At 44.4% G+C, this 20,483-nt stretch overlaps 1 long non-coding RNA gene across 1 annotated transcript in view; it reads right to left on the bottom strand.

The window, feature by feature from the left end:
- Window positions 1-20,483, bottom strand: part of LOC310766617 — a 246,290-nt gene that overhangs the window by 205,388 nt on the left and 20,419 nt on the right. Inside the window, exon 2 of the long non-coding RNA XR_014550283.1 lies at window positions 914-1,053. This is a non-coding gene — a long non-coding RNA (uncharacterized lncRNA). The remainder of the gene's footprint in view (window positions 1-913; window positions 1,054-20,483) is intronic.

The following is a 20,483-nucleotide window of genomic DNA, read 5'->3' as shown; positions in this document are numbered from 1 at the left end:
ATGTAGAATGTTACAATGTGTGAAAGGGCCTAAAGTCAAAAGAAAACCAGTCCTCTCTCATAAAGCATCTGAAGTTCTTTCCAACATACATATAGCTATTGCCAAAGAAAACCCAAACTTTTCCCTATACTGTGAACTAGAAGCCTTGGACCCAGCATTGCTTGGGAATTCTAAGAAACAACAAAAAATCTGCAGTTTTGAAATTGGTGGTTTAAATGGTGCAGTTTTTAAAGGTTCAGTCTTGATTCAAAATGGCATCCAATTGTATCCAAGCATAGATGAAAACCTGCTTCTTGATCTCAGGAACTAGCATGAAAAAAATGGCTGTAATATCTTTAGAGGTATCCAAATGCATGCTGAACAAACAACTTTCTAAAATATACAATAGAAGCTTAGTGTGACACCACAAATCCATTAGATTTGAATGAATCAAAAGCATTTCTCTTACCTTTTCAGATTGGATAAAGATGTAATTTAACATATACCGTATTTTTCGCTCGATAACACGCACCTGACCATAACACGCACATCGTTTTTAGAGGAGGAAAACAAGGGAAAAAACATTCTGAATGAAACAGTGGATGTATCATTTTTGTGCTTCATGCTGTGGCCACAGACATGTGATCTGATGGTGAATTTGGGGTGACCCAATGCAAAAATCCTGAGAATCCCTGTGGATCCATGCTTTGTAACCACGTTTTTGCACCATTGCAGCCCCAGGCAACAGTGGGTGTGTGATTTTGGGGGGGGCAGGCTGTAGCCATGGACATGCTATGTGCTCTGATGGTGAATTTGGGGTGACCCAATGCAAAGATCCTGAGGATCCATGTTTTGTAACCACGTTTTTGCACCATTGCAGCCCCAGGCAACAGTGGGTGCATGATTGGGGGGGGGGCAGGCTGTAGCCATGGACATGCTATGTGATCTGATGGTGAATTTGGGGTGACCCAATGCAAAGATCCTGAGGATCCATGTGGATCCATGCTTTTTAACCACATTTTTGCACCATTGCAGCCCCAGGCAACAGTGCGTGTGTGATTTTTGGGGGGCAGGCTGTAGCCATGGACATGCTATGTGATCTGATGGTGAATTTGGGGTGACCCAATGCAAAGATCCTGAGGATCCATGTGGATCCATGCTTTTTAACCACATTTTAAGTGGGGAAGGAAGGAAAAATACAGAATGGACAAGGAGCACGAGAGGGGTGTGCAGAGAAGCAGCTGGCTAAGAATGCAGGAGATGGGTATAACGGGAGGGAGGAAAGGAAGGCAAAAGTTTTCCCTCACCTACCCACCCAAGCCAGCCAGCTCTCTCTCTCTCTCTCTCTCTCTCTCTCTCTCTCTCTCCCCTCCTGCATGTTTTCAGCAGCACCGGAGCACAGAGACGACACTCTGCTTTCCCCTCTGCTTGCCTGGAGGGGAGGGGCTTTCCCTGCTCTTTGTTCCGTTTGAGCAAACACAGCAAGGAAACAGAGGAGGGTGGGCAGTAAGACCCTGAGGCAGAATGCAGGAAAGCAGCCACTTCCTCTTTTCAGGTTTCCCTTCTCCGAGACGCGCGATTTGATTTTTGCCTGATTTTTTTTGCCATTTGGCTCCAGGGACCACACATTCACTCAATAACACGCACAGACATTTCCCCTTCCTTTTTAGGAGAAAAAATCTGCGTGTTATAGAGGGAAAAATACGGTAGGTCTGATCGTCATTGAGCAGTTATAAAGTCATCCCTGTCAGTGAACAGAACCAAGTATTGCTTCTTACAACTTCCTGGTTAAAAGGTTAGCTCAGAAAAGATAGAAGGGATATGCTTGAAGCATGCTAGGCTGGTGTTTGAAGTGGCAAGGGGCTAGATATGGGTCAATACAAATTCAAGCTGAATACTGATAAAACATGTTGCTACTTGCTCGGAGTTCTTGGGCCCCAGAGGTGGGGAGATTGTCTCCTTCTGGGCCAGATCAAACCCCTGTAGGAGGAGGTTCATTGCATAAGGTTACTCCTGGATCCATAGAATCATAGAATCATAGAGTTGGAAGAGACCACAAGGGCCATGGAGTCCAACCCCCTGCCAAGCAGGAAACACCATCAGAGCACTCCTGACATATGGTTGTCAAGCCTCTGCTTAAAGACCTCCAAAGGAGGAGACTCCACCACACTCCTTGGCAGCAAATTCCACTGTCGAACAGCTCTTACTGTCAGGAAGTTCTTCCTAATGTTTAGGTGGAATCTTCTTTCTTGTAGTTTGGATCCATTGCTCCGTGTCCGCTTCTCTGGAGCAGCAAAAAACAACCTTTCTCCCTCCTCTATGTGACATCCTTTTATATATTTGAACATGGCTATCATATCACCCCTTAACCTCCTCTTCTCCAGGCTAAACATGCCCAGCTCCCTTAGCCGTTCCTCATAAGGCATTGTTTCCAGGCCTTTGACCATTTTGGTTGCCCTCCTCTGGACACGTTCCAGTTTGTCAGTGTCCTTCTTGAACTGTGGTGCCCAGAACTGGACACAGTACTCCAGGTGAGGTCTGACCAGAGCAGAATACAGTGGCACTATTACTTCCCTTGATCTAGATGCTATACTCCTATTGATGCAGCCCAGAATTGCATTGGCTTTTTTAGCTGCCGCGTCACACAGTTGGCTCATGTCAAGTTTGTGGTCAACCAAGACTCCTAGATCCTTTTCACATGTACTGCTCTCAACCATTGAGACTGGAGGCTCAATTTCACATGTACTGCTCTCAAGCATTGAGACTGGAGGCTCAGCATTGTCACTGGAGGCTCAGGTGGTCTTGGTGGCTAGGCTAGGAGTGCCTATTTCCAGTTCCAGCCGCTTTTGGGCAGAGATTACTTGGTGATTGTGATCCAAACTCATGTAATTTAAAGATTGGATTATTGGAATGTGCTGTACATGGGCTTTCCTTGAAGATGTGGGATAACCACTCTGCTATAACCAACATGCTTAAGTCTAATTAATGCACAAAGGGGTTAAGACCATAGAGTAAGCTGTCCTGCCACGCTTAGCTATTTAGCCTACTGTTCCTTCCTAGTCTACCAGAGAAGCTCAACGTGTGAGCATGGCTCTCGCAAGCCTTTCTTGAGTTCCCATACCAATAGTTTAGGAACTTTCACCACTCTAACTAAACCAAATTTTACTGCCTGTGCAATCTCTGCTGAATGTTATATGGAAAAGCACATGAACCACACCTTTCAAGTTCATAAGTAAACCATTTTTAACTTACCAAATGTGTGGTGTTTTTTTCTATGCTACGGGAAGAAGTTTTGGAGCTCACAAGAGTATATTTTAAAGGTCTAGCAGCCTATATTTCCATGCTTTACTTTACTGAGCACTTTGTGATTTTAAATCTCTGCTGGGGTTCTCTCACCGGAGTACTTGCCCCAAACTTCGATCATGGCACCCAGGGAATTTTCCTTCAAATACAGTATCTATATTCTTTCCCTGGCCACCAACAGATGACTTAGAAACTTAACTGTTCAAAGATGCAGCAGCCAAATTACTAGATGGGGTTCCATTTAGAACCCACAATAACCCGTGTTTTAAAACAGCTGCACTGCTTGCCAGTTCACTTCCAGGTGAACTAATTCAAGGTGCTCACACTGGTGTTTAAAGCCATATATGATTTAGGCCCCAATTATCAAGAGGCTGCATCCTTAACTACAGAATCTAATGAGTGTTCAGATGAAAAGGAGGGCTTCTTGATAGATCCACTCTTCTCAGAAGTTCAGGGAGCAGTGGGCTGGGAGGGGGTTCTCTGTGACAGCCCCTATCTGTGGAATTCCCTTCCCACAGAGGTACATCTGGCATCTTCACGTGTACGTAGCTTTTGTTGCTTGCTGAAGATGCACCTTTGCCCTTCTGAGGCCCTATAGATTTTTAAGATCCACCCCATTACCTTGACTAGGATTTCTTTTGGCAGTTTTATATTGTATTTTAAAATTGCTGTAACCTGCTCAGGGGCATCATACTGAATCTAATAAACAAAAGCATCCTGTTCCTCCCAGTGGCTAAGCAGATGACTATGGGAAGCCCACAAGGGCCAGAGTGCAGGATAGCTCTCTCCCACTCATGATTCTCAGCTGGACATTCCAAAATCCTTCTTTTCTTGGAGATCTTTTTGGAGCTATAACAAGGTATATAATAATTTTAAATAAATGTTCTCCCTCAGTTGATAGGGGCTAGGGAGAAGCCTCGCCACCCATATCATGGGCATAGCCAGGTTTTTTGGGAGGGGGGGGCAGAACATCAGATTTGTATTGATTTTTATTTATTTGGGGAGGCTGCTGCCCCTCTTGGCTACAACCATGGCCCCCATTGCAGATCCTACTAAAACTATGGGGAAAGAGTCTCGTTTGTAGAGACCACACATGGGTGGTGCGAAAAGCCGTATGAACGCCTTGACCCCTGTCCTAAATGTACAGCACTGCAGCCAGTGAAAACATGCTCTGCACATGCTCAAGGGGCAGGCGCCCACTTCCCGCGCTCTGCAGCTGACCCATTGCACTTGAAACAGGGTTACTCAAGAGAAAAGAGAGCAAGCCCTGCTTCTGTCTTCCTTTGAGTGAACCTTAAGAGCCTGAAACCCGCCAAGCTCACACTTCGCTCCCTCCCCCCTCGGAACTGCAGCCCTACATTTTCCCTTCGCCTCAACGCCCCTTTCCTGCCCCAGGACCCTGGGTGGGTTCGAAGCAGAGGGTCGGCCTGCAGAAAGGTGGAGAAGCAGGCAGAGAGGGAGACAGAGAAACTTAGACTTTCCATACACCAGGAAAATAATAATAATTTATAATAATTTATTACTACTCCGCCCACCTGGCTGGGTTTCCTCAGCCACTCTGGGCGGCTCCCAACAGAATATTAAAAACACGATCAAACATTAACAACTTCCCTAAACAGGGTTGCCTTCAAATTCCTGACATGTCCTGGTTTTGGGGCCAACTGCCCTGAGACCCCCAAGTTTATAAATTTAATAATAATAATAATAATAAATTTAAAAACGGTGTTTGGGGTTGGTTTTTTTTACTGAATTGGCCGAATGTCATGAAAACCCGGTTAAGTGGCAACAACGTGATGGAAAAAGCGCCAAAAATGAGGTTTCCCCAAGCTCAACCATTTCGGTAGTTTCCTTTTTATAAAAGTGTTGGGGCCTTCCTAAAAATACAGCTGAACAACTTCGCTGGTACTTTTGGAAACGCCGCCACCTCTTCTCGGGCCTGGGCGTCTTCCTGCGCTCTAGGCCACGAGGCGGAGACTTTGCGAGGGCGCTGCCGGTCTCCGGCCAGCCAGGAAAAGAGCTGCTACCGAAGCGGGGGCGACGCCTGCCTGGGAGAAGCAGCTGCCGCCGCCGCGAGTGGGTGGTCGCGCGGCTGCCGTTTGCACAACAAGCGGGCCGGCTTGAATGGCTGGCTGGGAAAGGGAAGACGCGGGCAGCGGCATCTGCCCCCGACTCCCGCCCCGCTCCTCCAGCCTGCAATGGGCTCGGCAGGGCCGTTTCCTTCGCTCCGCCGCGAGAAGCTAGCTCGCTCGCTCTCCGGCTGCCGCAGACCAGAGCCGCCTTTGCTCGGCTAGCCCTAAACCTTTGCAACTCTCCGGCGCTTGGAGGGCCGGCAACGCGCGGCGGCTCCTGGCGAGCCTTTATCTCTTTGCCGCTTGCCGAGCGTTTTGGCTGAAAGCCTCGAGCCGCTTCCTGGGCGAAGTTTCTCGATTGTTCTCGAAGCTCTTTCCTTAGTTAGCTGAGGCTGACGCTCCGAAAGAGAAAGTGCCGGCGGTGGAGGTGGCTTAGGGAAGCCACATCCTGCCGGCTTGAATCGTCTTGCTCCCGGGTTTCGGACCTGGGATCGTTGGCTGTTTAGATTTAAGTTACTGACTAATGGAGAAAAGCACTCTGCATATGCCCAGAGACATGTATTGCTTCAGGAGGTTCTGAGAGAAACCCGGCTCCAGCAAAACCCAGCGTCCCCTTGCATTGCCAGGGTAGCTTACAATAAAAATGTTTAATATAGCATAAAAACAGAGGCATCAAAACAACATAAAAATGGGAACGCTATAAAAGCAACCAAAGCTGGGAAAAGGCGAAAAAGTGTGTTGCTCAGCAGCGGAACGAAATCTGAGTGGTGCCAACTGAGACTTTCGGGAAACATTTCAAAGCTGTGGCACCAACACTAAAAAGGCCCTGTTCCCCTTAACCAGCCACTGCACCTCAGGTGGGGAGGATGAAGATTTCGAAGTACTGGAATGGCCAAAAACCGCCATGCTGTGGTGGTATGTGGGGATTGTTCATTATATGTATTTAGAAACCGGGAAATAAAGTTAAGAAGGGACAGGACCAGGACCAGCACTTCGTATTGGGCCTTGAAACAGACTGGAAGTCAGTGTCTGGTACTAGCCTTTGCTGAAGGCAAGGTGGGCTAGCTAAGAGATTTCTGTGGAAGGCAGACTGCTTCCAAAGTAGCCCCTTAGAACTTCTGTTTTCACTTTTGTATGAAGAATGGCCTTTCTCACTGTGGAAACTCCTCTTGCAGCTTTCGCCCAGGAGGACAGACTAGCTGTCTCTTCCAGGGGTGGGGGGGGGGGGAGAAACGTGTAGCAATATGTTTATTCCGAGGAACACACAGCTTCAAAACGTGAGAGGGAGAGGGCTTGTCTTACGTACCTTCATGGAGCCAGCTTTTGCTGCTTTTATACGATTAGAGGAGATGTGCTATGTATTATTTAAAATCACCCTATAAGAATATAGTTGATTGTGGCAGGTTTCCCTTAACTACTCCGTTGCTCCCCCCCCCCCCCCGGTTTTATTTTGCAAATTTGCTCCTTTGATCTACATCTGTCAGACAAGATCTCTTTGCTGGCACTGTGGATGAAAACTGAAATGAGATTGATGAAGGGGAAGCAAGCTGAGCAATGTGTCTTTCAGCAAGTAAGACTAAAAACATTGATGAGCAGGTGTATTCAGTTAACTCACTAAATGGGAATTTTAAACGGTGGACTTGTAGCTGAATTTTAATGGTGAATTGTCCCTTGGGGAAACATAGGGCTCTATTATTTTAAAATAATAATAATTAAAAAGCAATATCTTGAGTTGTGATAAGACAGTTGTAGAAAGCCAGTGCTGTTTTGAGAGCAATGATGGGCTACTAACAATAAACTATCCCTACTAGGCCACTGTGTCAGCAGAATGTTTTGAGTAGGGCTACCATTTTTACTTGCTAAAATTATTGTCCTTTGAATGGTGTAAAGGGAGAAAATCAGCTGAAAGTTTTATATCACTACACCTCCACTCTGGGAAAAGTTGTACCTGATGAATTTCTGCCTGTTCATTTGTATGAGGCAACATAACCCTGCTCGAAAGTGGCAATCTTGATTTTAAACTATTAGCAAACATATTTCAACCTCTCCATCTGAATTATTGTAAGGTACTCGGTATCTGGTATACAGTATATATAAAGTCTTTCAGTAATTCAGATAGAGATGGTGAAAAGTTCTCCTGGCTGCTGCTGGTTCTGTTTTGAAACACCCACAGTTATGTGCTAGCATTGATGTCCTTTGCTGTCTCAAATAATTGCCAGCCATTTTAATCTGTATGTTCAGATACTGGATAAATATTGAGAATGCTGGATTTGGGTGAGACAAATATGTGTTCTCTTTTGATTTTATACTATATATATTTTCTAAACAATAAATCATTATTAGCTGAGAGAGAGACTTCATTAAATGTTCTCAAAGTAATATACACTTTGAAGTTTTGGATTCATCCATCCATCAGTCATATAATGACAACCAAACAGATAATTTACATGTTGATTATAAGCACATTTGCTTAAGATTCCAATAGAACTAACTCCCAGATGTTCGGCTCTCTGTTTTTAAACCTTCAAGTTGGCATGTGTTTACAAAAGAAATTAATGAGGCCCTATGTTTCATCAGTTTTGAGGTTGAACACAATAAAGGTTGTATATTGTATGTTCTCTGTCAAATTGCAATGTAGACTTCAAATATATTTGGGGACATTATTTTCTATAGCCATATTCAAACAGAGAGATATGTCATTAATCATGCATTTGTGAAAAGACTCACCCTTGAATTTTATTCAGTGTTAAAAAGAATTAACTATTTCCTTAGAAAAATGCTTACAGGGCTCAGACAACTATTAGGATCTTTTCCCTCTTTGGCAACCATCCATTGCCTTTCATACACTGTGGTTATCACCCGATGCTGACAGGTTATTAGAAACCCTTCCCTGCTGGTCACCCATTAACTGGTGTGGGAAATAGTTTAAATTGGATAGTGTAGATAGGAGAAAACAAGTAGCTAAGCCATTTCTAATTCCAGTCAACCATCAGCGGCTGGCTATTTTTCAAAAATAACAATTCTACTTCTCTTCATTGGTCAGTGAATTGCATCTGTATGCTTGCACAGTATATGATGTAGTTAAGGATCTGAAACAAACAGGTATGCCGTATCTATAGAGGATCTCCCAATTTCCCCTCCAACTCACTGTAGGATACATCATATCTTATGCGTAGGATGTGTAACACTGGATTGACTATTGACAGGGCATGATGGAGGAGATCCAGTCTGCCTCATGCAGTGTACTTGGCCCAGAAGAGAGTGGTTTTGCCATATGCCTTTTAAGGGGATGGAGGGGGATTGGCATAGAGCAGAATTTACCTTTCTTCCCATGGGTAGGATGCTGTGATAGCACAAGATTTGCAGTTATGCTGATAAATTGTGCTTGAGTCTTGAAAATGAAAATGCTGTAGTCTAAACAGTTTATCATGGCATAAGCTTTCATGGAGTAAAGATCATTTCAGGGGTAGCGATCATTTCATCGTAGCCCACAAAAACCTTTAAAGAACATCCTAAGAGCCTACTGGATCAGGCTAGTAGCCCAGTATACCTGAAGGAGTGTCTCCACCCCATCATTCTGCCTGGACACTGAGGTCCAGCGCCGAGGGCCTTCTGGTGGTTCCCTCACTGCGAGAAGCAAAGCTACAGGGAACCAGGCAGAGGGCCTTCTCAGTAGTGGCGCCCACCCTGTGGAACGCCCTCCCATCAGATGTCAAAGAGATAAACAACTACCTGACATTTAGAAAACATCTGAAGGGAAGTTTTTAATGTGTGACATTTTGATGTATTTTTAATTTTTGTTGGAAGCCACCCAGAGTGGCTGGGGAAACCCAGCCAGATGGGCGGGGTGCAAATAATAAATTATTATTATAATATTATTATTATCTAGTCCAGCTTCCTGATCTCACAGTGGCCAAGCAGATACCTGTAGGAAGCCTGCAAGCAGAACCTGAGCCCTCTTCCCTCCTGCAGTTTCCAGCAGCTGGTACTCAGAATCATACAATCTCTGGCCAAGGAGGCAGAGCACAGCCTTCATCATGGCTGGTAGCCAAAGTTATTAAAGTTGGTGGCCATCACTGCTTCCTATAAGAGTGAATTCCGTAGTTAACCATTCCTGTCTGTCTTGAATCTTCCAACATTCCGCTCCCATGAGTTCTAGTATTCTGAGAGAGGGAGAAAAAACTTCACGCATAATTTTATAAACTTGACACACATAATTTTATAAACTTCTATAATGTGAAGTAAAATAAGCTGCTCTAAGCTGCTGTGAATTCTCACAAGAATCAGAATAGCAGCAAATGCAGACAGCTGGGATGTTTGGAGAGATTAATTCAAGGGACATCAGTTCCTGAGGGAAGAGATTTGGGAGACAGAGTGCAAGACCAGGAAAGGAGCCAAAAGAGTGGTTTTTTAATATATATATTTAAGATGTGAATTGCAATGGGTAAATTTGTGTTGTCATACAGAACACAATAATATTTTATTGCAGGTCCTTCCTATCTAGAGACTGTAAACTAACAGCACAATCTTATGCATGCCTACTCAGAAGAAGTAAGCCTCATCAAATTCAGTGGGGCTTACTGCCAGGTAAGTGGATATAGGATTGTAACCTAAGTAAATGTGGCTGAAATAATTGCATATTCTTCCTTTGTTCATCCCCCAACTTCATATCCGTCCCCTTGCTTGGTTGTGTCTGTCTAGATTCTAAGCTCCCTGAGGGTAGAGTCCTCTCATTCCTTATAAAGCTCTACAGTGCTGTATTGTCCTTATTACAATTAATAGAATATCTGATATCTCGATAAAGAGTGTGGTGCACAGTATGAAGCAAGCACTTAAATTAATACAGATCATGGCAGCCCACACCCTGCTCTTAATGAATAATAATAATAATAATTTTATTATTTATACCCCGCCCATCTGACTAGGTTGCCATTACCAAGTTGCAGAAACACTGTTGCTCCAGTTTTGCATTATGCTTCTGGGCATAACTCAAGTTGCTATTTTCTATCTATACAGTACAGTTCAGTTCAGTGCAACACACTGAAGAAAAGACTGCTTTCTCCCTGTTTGTTTTGATCTTAAGATTGTCTGAAGAATTCCTACTATCCATCCTAGTTAAACAGCAAGAGGTGTTCTGGTGTTCTTGGTGGTTGTTCCATAATTCCTTTTCCCCTGCATTTTTTCAAAAAGTGTTGCAATATGTTTTCAAAAGCCAAATTTTAGTAGATTAGGTGAGAATTCTTCTTATTTGTGGGTGTATTTAGAAAAAAAAAACAACTACTTAATTATAAGGTTATTTTTAGATCTCATTGGTAATCATTTTTCCTGATTTCAGGAATTAAAAGGTAACACTTCCTTCCTGCGTGCGCACACACACAAACATTATAGTTATTTAAAATCAGCATAATATGACTTATCTATCTATAATCTCAATGTGTATGTTAATTGAGATTATATATTACAGATATTATATGACCAAGAAATGGAGCCAAGGGTGGGTCTCCATAGGTACAGCAAGTTTATGTTTCAATAGTTTCTGTTAAATTCCGTGGGGCAGAGTAAACGGCCTACAATCTGCTGTACTGCTGGCCAAAGGAGCCTATTATGGATCTCTCTAGTCCCCAATCTCTTAAAATAGATCACCAGGAGCAAGAAGCAGTTTTAACACATCACAGGTATAGGTAAAGGACCCCTGGACAGTTAAGTCTAGTCAAAGATGACTCTGGGGTTGCAGCGCTTATCTCACTTTCAGGCCAAGGGAGCCGGTGTTTGTCCACAGACAGCTTTCCGGGTCATGTGGCCAGCATGACTAAGCTGCTTCTGGTGCAATGGAACACCGGAATGGAAGCCAGAGCGCACGGAAATGCCATTTACCTTCCTGCCACAGCGGTACCTATTTATCTGCTTGTACTTGTGTGCTTTCGAACTGCTAGGAGCTGGGATGCAGCAACGGGAGCTCACCCCATCACGCGGATTCAAACCACCGATCGGCAAGCCCAAGAAGCTCAGTGGTTTAGACCACAGCGCCACCCGCATCTCTATAACACATCACACTAAGTATCTTGGAGTACACTTTTTTGCTTTCTCTCGTATAAGTGGATGACCCACTGTTAAGGTGAAAGGGACCATAGCCCAGTGGTTGATCATAAGACTTGGTAAAGGTCCCAGGTTCTGTCTCTGGCACCTCCAGACAGGGCTGAGCAAGATTTCTGTTTGAAACCCCAGAGAGCAGCTGCCACTCAGTGGACACAATACTGGGCAGCTTCCTCATGTTCCTCCTATTCACTCTGATGGAGGAAAAGCAAAGCGCTGCAGAGAGAAACAGCATAACCTCCCCCCGCAAGGCCTTCTTTCCATTATGCTGGTAAGCATATAATAAAGACCGAATTGTGAAATCAATTGGAAAACTTGCCAATTTTAGTGGCACAGGAGCCGAGAAAGTGTAGGTTTTACATGCAGTCAGCACAGCACAGCACCATTTCAGAGGATCTCCCACAGTGTTTCGCTACAGAGGGCAGCAATTTCCAAGACAGTCCAATTCTGCGTGTGCACCGTAGGGCCCTTTGAAGAAGAAGCTGTTAATCAGAATGCCGGCTGTGCCCTTAACTGGAGGATCCTCCGTGACCTAAGTGAGCCTGGCTTGCAAAATGATAGCGCTGCAGTCTGATTAATTTTTTTTTGCACATGTAATTTTTACAAAATTTAAATAATAACTATAGTGGCAGAAAGGAATAGGAAACAAATGTTCTAGGAAGGTCTTAACTGCTGCATAGATTCATCTTGTATCTGACGGGTTTATCTCAGAAACATTAAAACATAGGAGCATCCGAGGTGGGAATCAGGTTTTGCACCATGTCAACAATATCCCCAGTTGCCTCAGTTGTGATCAGAAAAGGTAAAGGAGCTGCAAAGGTGAGGTAGGAGTGAAAGTACCTGCACCCCACTCTCAGCATGAGTTACCTCAGTGTTGCAGGGGTTGGGCAGGTTTTGACTCTTACGTTCTTCGCAGTTGATATTCTATATACCGTAATTGGTGGGAGCCATTCATTTCTGTGGGACGGTGAAAGAGCAAGACCTGTGAGAATTTGTCAACTTACTGAGTGTCAGGATGCAGTGGTTGAAGGTGCTGTTTATGGGGCGGGGGGAGAGAATAGTAAAAGACACTGGTCTCAGAGAGACCAAATGTGATGTGTTTTTCCATAAGGCCATTTAACAGGATAGAAAAAGGGTAAGTGGACAAGATTTGCTGGTTTACTCTTGAAGCAGACTTCAGAGAGGGATTCTGAGCGATGAATCTAAGCTTAGGAGGAAGTTCCCAACTATAGCAGCAGCAGCAGCCGAATCTGCTTAGGGATTGTTTTGAAATTTCACTTAAAGATTTTCAGTAAGTTAGGAGAGGCTTATGCCAGGGTTGCCTGGATATCAGATGGCCTTCTTAAGAAGAGTTGGTTAAACTTGCTGATGCATCAGTCCCTTCCATTCCTAATATTTGACCTGAGGCTGTAGGCCTTGACAGAGGCTGCCTGTGTTACCCCAACCTTGAGATAAGAACAAGCTGCTCTTTCCCAGCTTTCAAACCATTGATCCAAACAGCTGGTGAACCATGCTACTTGCCCCTCAGGATTGTTTTACTGTTGGGATGGATATAGTTCAAGCATTAAGTGTGCCATAATTCTCTGACTCATATTCCAGCGCCATGTTGCATGTCCTGCTTATTTTAAACTAAATACAGTGGTACCTCGGGTTAAGTACTTAATTTGTTCTGGAGGTCCGTTCTTAACCTGAAACTACTCTTAACCTGAAGCACCACTTTAGCTAATGGGGCCTCCTGCTGCCGCTGCGCCGCTGGAGCATGATTTCTGTTGTCATCCTGAAGCAAAGTTCTTAACCTGAAGCACTATTTCTGGGTTAGCGGAGTCTGTAACCTGAAGAGTATGTAACCTGAAGCGTATGTAACCCGAGGTACCACTGTAATGTGTATGTGTGTGGGGTAATTTTCTTTCTCTTTTGAATTTTTCCTCATATCACTCTCGCCAGCACTGAAGCACATACCTCCTGCAACTAAATAAAAGGTAATCATCTCCCGTGGCACACAAGCAAGATTATGCACCAGCAGCTAGCCTATCCTCAACCATTGTGCCTGGCATTAGTTAAGTTCCAAGGAAAAAGAGCATTTCCGCCACAGAGCAGAGGCTTGTGCAGCCTCCTTCCACTCCCAAGACTCCCCATGTTTTGAATGCTGGCCTTGCAGTGCTCTGTCCACTGTACCCACAATGGCTGCAATAAAATAAAATTGTTGCGATAACGCTCAGGGATAATAGTGTTCTAATGAAGAAAAGGGTCTAGGGCACATTCTTTTTATTAATCTAAGCAGAGATCCCCATTTCTATATGCTTAATGTAAGCAATTTGCTCATTTATTTGTGACCACAGCATTGATCCTGTTCGGTTAATGAATAAATAAGCTTTTGTGTGTGTGTCGTCTTCTCCTGTTACCTGACAATCAAAGCAAGAGTTTGCTTGTCTAGCTTCACACATCAAATGCATATCTGTGTGGGCAACCAAACCACAGGTTTTGCATTGCTCTATGACTCCCCCGTCCCCCCCCCAGGTGCCCTCCATTGTCCTTCGTGACAGACGGATACCAACATTGGGTTGGTTACGTATCAGGTGCGCAGTCCAATGAAGGCAAGTATTGGCACAGTGTCACTTCTGTATTGTCTTGTGCTACATTGTTCTTCCGAAGTACACTGTATTGCAGGAAGATTTATCCCATGACATTGCTGTTGCAGCTGTGGGTGCAGATACGACGGAAAGGGTCCGGTTTGTTCATCCCACGTCTCCGCCAGAGTGACCCCACCCCCCAAAGGCATGTGTAACGGACGATTGAAAGCTCTGAAAATCAAGTGGCGAGGAGCAACTTGCTGCAAACCTTGGTTTTCATTTGCACAGCCATGGTGAATTAATGCAGGGAAAGGGGCCAGTAAGCATTTTCTTTGTGTACGTATGGAAGCTCTTTTATAAGAATCGCAGGTGTCAGAAGCTGCAACTTGTTTCTATAGTGTGCAGAGGCATCTTAAAGAGCCAGTCATCTTCATATATGCCTTTAGCTTTAAAGCTTTTAGAGCCAAAGGCAACCTGTAGTGCTTAAGAGCCTCATTAGATGTGAAGTGTTTAAAGCAGCTTAGCTGGAATGGTAATAAGAGAGCCCACTCTGAAAAGGAGTACTGTATTTAAAAAGCAGTTAAGGGGGAGGGTGTGACTCCGTCATTGTATTGGATTGTATCTCCCTGAATCCAGCTTTTTTTTATTTACAATTTATCCTTTGGCTGTTGCTAGCAGTGCAGATTCAGCCTAAGCTTTTGAGCTTGCCCTTTTCTTTCCTACGATGATGCTCATGCATCTTTATTAATATCGGTTGCTTGCAAGGTTGGCAGATCCCCCTCTTTAAATGGCAAGCCCGTAGTTAAATATATTCATTCAGATTTATTTCCTGCTTTTCCCCAAGGGCCTACTGAATATTGCTGTGTTGCACACATTCAGGAGAATCATTCCCTGCCTCCAATATTCTCAGGCTGTGAGCCTGTGCCCATTTACCTAGGAGTAAACTGCCCTGTTACTTATTCCAGTGCTCCCTGTCAAAGAGCCAAAGGAGATGTGATGCAGTGGGCAGTTCATGGTTACATCTCTAGATTTTTCTTTAAGGCAGTCGTGGTGGGCTCTAATTTTAATCCAAGTAGCAGAAGGAAATTACTAGGGTCCCCGGTTCCCTGGGACAGTCCCCGGACAAATTCCGTCCCCGGAATGTCCCCAGACTTGCAAATCTGTCCCTGGGAAATGTGGCAGTGGTAGCCTCAGCAGCCCGGAGCCAGCCTGGTAGCACAGTTGGCTCTGACTGGCTTCAGGAGCTTCTCGCTGCTGTGGCACCCGCCATTTTTCCTTGCCGGAAGTCCCCATATGATGTGTCTTGTGCGCATAGGATGTGTGTTGTGCGATCTCCTGCCCCCTTCCCCCCTTGTTTTGACTGATCGGGGGAGGCTTGGGAGTCACAGGCGGGTGGCCGTTGCCCAGTTTTTAAAAACTGGATGTGAAAGAAGGGCTTTGCACCTTTATACAATATGCATGTGTGCGTGTGCTTTGGCCCAGGATCTTTTGCCTCACCATCCCCACTACTGACTCCCTGTTGCTACTCAGCTTCCAAAAAAAAAAGTGTCCCCGGATTCATTGAAAAAATCTGGTAACCATAAATTAACCCTTTCTCCATGCTGTTTTCAAATGTAGTTAACACACACAAACACAGTTGCTATTTGCCATAACAGGTGTGGAGCCCAATGAAGGCAAGAAAAGGTACCTGGATTTTATTTGGATGCCTGAAGCCAAGACAAATGTTGAAGTGTTCACTGATGTTGAATTTCACCAGTGAAGTATTCGTGGGTGCTCCTGCCTACTCCCTTATTAAAAACTTCTCAAATTTAAAAGCCATTTTAGGGTGTGTTTTTTGGAGGGGGGCAAACAGCTACTATAAACAGGGACATAACAGGAAAAAATATGCTGAGAGCTTAAGAAGGGCCTACTGAATCAGGCCAAAGGCCCATCTAGTCAAGCATCTTGTTCTCACAGTAGCCAACCGGTTGCCTGTAGAGAAAACTCTCAACCAGGATCTGAGCACAAAAACACTCTCCCCCTTGTGATTTATCTATCCTTCTGGGTGGTAGACTGTCAGACATGATCTGTACCTCCATGTGGCTGTGTGCCTGGGCACACTTGGGGTTTTTTAAAGCCTCATCAATAAAGGTAAAGCTACATTACTTTTAAAAATGATTAGGAATAATTATATTAATAATAATAATAATTAATAATAATAATAATAATAATAATAATAATAATAATAATAATAATAATATGCCGCCCATCTGACTGGGTTGCCCCAGCCACTCTGGGCTGCTTCCAACAATTTAATAAACCACAGTAAAACATCAAACATTAAAAACTTCCCTATACAGAGCTGAGGTATTACTCAGCAGGTGTGCGTCTGTACAGCCTGATCGCTCACTGCAGTCCACCTTCCTCTGTCACTTGTTTTTACAAAAAAAAAAAAATTTAAAAGCTATAAAATCAGCACACAAATATTTCTTTAACTTGAGACCCTGGGAGTAACATCATTCCAATTGATAACTACAGTACAATAAATGCAAGAATGCATTTAGCCTTCAGCAATTACTTTGCTTCTCTGGGAGGAAAGATGCAGAAACTGTTTCTTAAGCGCCGTCAGGCTATTAATAACTACTGTGCTGCTGACACAACTTGGGTGGGTCAGACCAATTGTCCTGACACAGCTATTTGGTGCATTTTTATGGTCATTGCTCTTGCTCAGGGTGTGTGTGTGTGTGTGTGTGTGTGTGTACGCACGCTCAAAAAATCCCACTGGGCATACTGAAGCCCATATAGGTACCTAATTTGGCTCTTTGGATCCTAGTCAGAGTGTTGGTCTCTAGATAAACCTTGGAGCTTTGATTCAGCAAGTAGTCCTGACGTTCATAAGATGCTTGGGTCCTTTTAGAGCAGGCATGGCCAAACTTGGGCCTCCAGATGTTTTCAGACTACAACTCCCATCATCCCTAGCTAACAGGACCAGTGGTCAGGGATGATGGGAACTGTAGTCTGGAGGGCCAAGTTTGGCCATGCCTGTTTTAGAGGGACCAACTGGTTCATTGTTTTGTTTTGAGCAGGTGTTGCATAGTAATTTGACTAAGAACGAGACCTTTTGTCTTACTCAAGAATACAGAGTCCATTCTTGGTGGTACAACTCATACCACTGGGTCTAGGTTTTTGCTGGGTGGGGCACCTTTATCAGTATGAGAACTATATTACCTCATTGACTACCTTCTGGGTCCACATGCCTGTGGCCAAGGCCAGATACATAAGTAGGAAGAGTGATGGCTGTGGGAGGTCAGGGTCGGACAGGAGCTGGAACTTTCCTCAAGTACTCCGAGGTATTGCCACCCCAAATGTTGGCCAAGACGGCTTCCACTCTCTCCTGCCGAACGGGGTAGTGCTTAAAGCATGGTTACCAGATGTCCCTGTTTTCTGGGGATAGTCCCCGGATTTACAAATCTGTCCCCGGACAAAATCCGTCCCCGGAATGTCCCCGGATTTCATTTCATGTCCCCGGATTTATATTTTAAGTGTTGTAGATTTATTAGTAGGGAATGAATGTTGTGTGATTGGTTCAACGGCAGAAGACACATCATATGGGGACTTCCGGCAAGGAAAAGTGGCAGGCACCACGGCAGCGAGCAGCTCCTGAAGCTAGCCAGAGCCAACTGAGCTACCAGGCTGGCTCTGGGCTGCTGAGACTGCCGCTGCCGAGGGGGAACCGGGGACACCCGGCACGTCAACTGGGGGAGCCGCTGACCCCCCCCCCACAACCCAAATTGAGCCAGGAGCGAGAGCACCCAGCCAACTGCCCACAGAAGAGAATATATTACTTCTTTTTTAAAAAAAACAATTATTTTTTTTTAAATGGAAATGGTTTATTGAATACTTACAGATAAAGTGTAAACAGATAAGAACATTGGCAGGATTACTGTAATAACCTGCAGTTTCATAAGAGTATATATTTAAAGCAGATTAATACATGAGCAAATTACTGTATTTTTCGCCCCATAGGGCGCACCGGCCCATAGGGCGCACCTAGTTTTTTTGGGGGGGGGAATAAAGAAAAAAAGTTTTATTTCCCCCCCCAGGCGCGGGGGAAGCCCGAGCTTCCCCCGACCCCAGCCCCCAGAACAGGCTGCTATCCGGAAGCCTAGGGAGCCCGGCAGGAAGTTGCGCCGGTCTCCCCAGTCTTGCGGAGAGCTGCTCAGTGCGCCCCAGGCTTCGGGATGCAGGCAGCTCTCTGCAACCCTCGGGAGACCGCCACGACTTCCCGCCGGTCTCCCAAGGGTTGCGCAGAGCTTCCTGAAGCCTGGAGAGCGAGAGAGGTCGGTGCGCACCGACCCCTCTTGCTCTCCAGGCTTCAGAGAAAGCCTGCATTCGCCCCATAGGATGCACACACATTTCCCCTTCATTTTTGGAGGGGAAAAAGTGTGTCCTATAGGGCGAAAAATATGGTAAGTCAATTTGGATATGCAGAAGGTATTGAAAATAAATGTAAGGAACCGGAGAAAGAGGGGGAACGAAGTCAAGTTTTGAAATGTTAAAATTACTGTAAAATTATTGGAATGTATAAACTTGAACATCATAAATTGTATATATATGCACACATATGACTAATGATCTGACAGCAGTTTTGAAGTTGGTGAAAGGTATAAATCTGAAAAGCATAAATATAATGTTATGCACTTCTTTTTTATTTTTTTATTATTATTAAAGGTTTTCTTGTTTTACAGAAGTATGTGCAATGTCTATCATATTTTTTCCATGTAACATTTTTACAAATCAGTTTCATTTGTTGAGATATTGGGGGGGAGAGGGGGGAAGATGGGGGGTCGGGTGGTGATGTTTCTATTATGCTTAATGTATGTAGGGTTTGGTGTCAGCGTTGCTTGTGCAGTTCACTTGTGTTCCTTTGGTGGTGAGAGAGGTTGGGGTTGGCCTAGGGTGTGGTTGTTTGTTTGTGATTGGCTGTGGTGATCTTTGCTTTCGTGTGTGAGTGGGGTGGGTGGGTGTTTTGGATCAGGTTAGCCATACTGATTTGTATGCTCTTGGTGGATTATTGTCATTGTCTTGTTGGGCTGTGTACGTGATAAAGGGGAGCCGTAAAGGCGTCTTCTTCTGTTTGTCCCCGTGTCAGTTTCAGTTTATTGGTTAATTTTTCTAGTAGGGCTGTTTCCCATACTATTTGGTACCATTGGTCCATGCTTACTCCTGACAGGTCTCTCCAGTGTTTGGTTATGGTGTTTCTGGCTGCTGAAAGTAGGTGGGTTATGAGTTCCTTGTGGAACAAAAACTTCTTTTAAAATAACTTTTTCTCTCTTTCTTTTTTAAAAAAGTGTCCCCGGATTCTTTGAAAAATTTCTGGTAACCTTAGCTTAAAGCATATTAGGGCCCTGTGGCTGTCTAGGAACACAGCTGGGAAAAAAGAAAGAAATGGCTAAAAAGCAGTTTGGGGAGACAGAGCGTTGGCCAAGGAGATCCCCGACAACTGGCATTCAGAGGCATGCTGTGCTTCCAATCCCTGCCTGCATTCACTGCGTTATGGATCAAGTCCTATAATCTCATGTCGTTTAGCTATGAGAATCCTAATTTTAAAAAAAGCAGCTGGTGGCTGCTAATTTGTGGTATTGCCCATCCATCTATTAGCTAAAGCCAATGCCTCAGGGATGCAGATCACACATAGCTGATTTATCAAAGCTGTATATAAACCTTTGAAAATCTCAATGCGTTTCACCTTAAGGCTGTGCCAGAAACAATAATTGGTAATAAATGTAGCATCTAACTGACACTCAAGCAAATAAAGTGGCAAGATCTATCATATTAAATGCAAATACAGATCCACCCACCCTTCTAATTTTTCCTGTCGAAACTTTTCCATGTCAAAGGCCTCTGTGGGAAATGCAAACCGCATGCTTTTAACTGTTGGTCAGTTTCCCCCCCTCTCCACATAGTGAGATGTGGAGAAAAAAGTTGATAAGCAGAATGTGGGGACAGATAATGAAACACACACTAAACAGGATTACTGCAATAGTGCTACCTCTGAAGACAGGCTGGATACTTCAATTGGTGCATAATACAGCTGTTAGGATACTAAAGGGGGTGTGGGGAGAGCAGAAGGTCTGAGCATGTAACTTTTGCACCAGTTGCGCAAATTTCCAGTTCCTTTCCAGCATGCTGGTATTAATACAGGTCCAGATTAGTTTAAGGATTGCCTGCTCCCATATGACCCTGCCTATAATTTAAGATCTGCCTCTGAGATCCTGCTTATGTGCCTTCTGGTGAAATCATTTAGACTGGGAAGCACATGGCACAGGGCCTTCTTAGTGGTGGCCCTGCAGTTGTGAAACTCTCTTCCAGTTAACAAACATCTAGCCCTTTCAGCTCTGGCATTCAAGAAGATATTGTCGTCTTTCCTTAAAATAATATTTGTGATCTAATTCAGCATCTCTTGTGCATTTGTTTGGATCCACCGAGT

This window comes from Podarcis filfolensis (genome assembly GCF_964270895.1).
Source record: "Podarcis filfolensis genome assembly, chromosome: 1".
In the NCBI taxonomy this organism is placed as follows: Eukaryota; Metazoa; Chordata; class Lepidosauria; order Squamata; family Lacertidae; genus Podarcis; species Podarcis filfolensis.
Note: the sequence above shows the minus strand (reverse complement) of the source record. Positions and strands in the feature narration are given on the sequence as shown.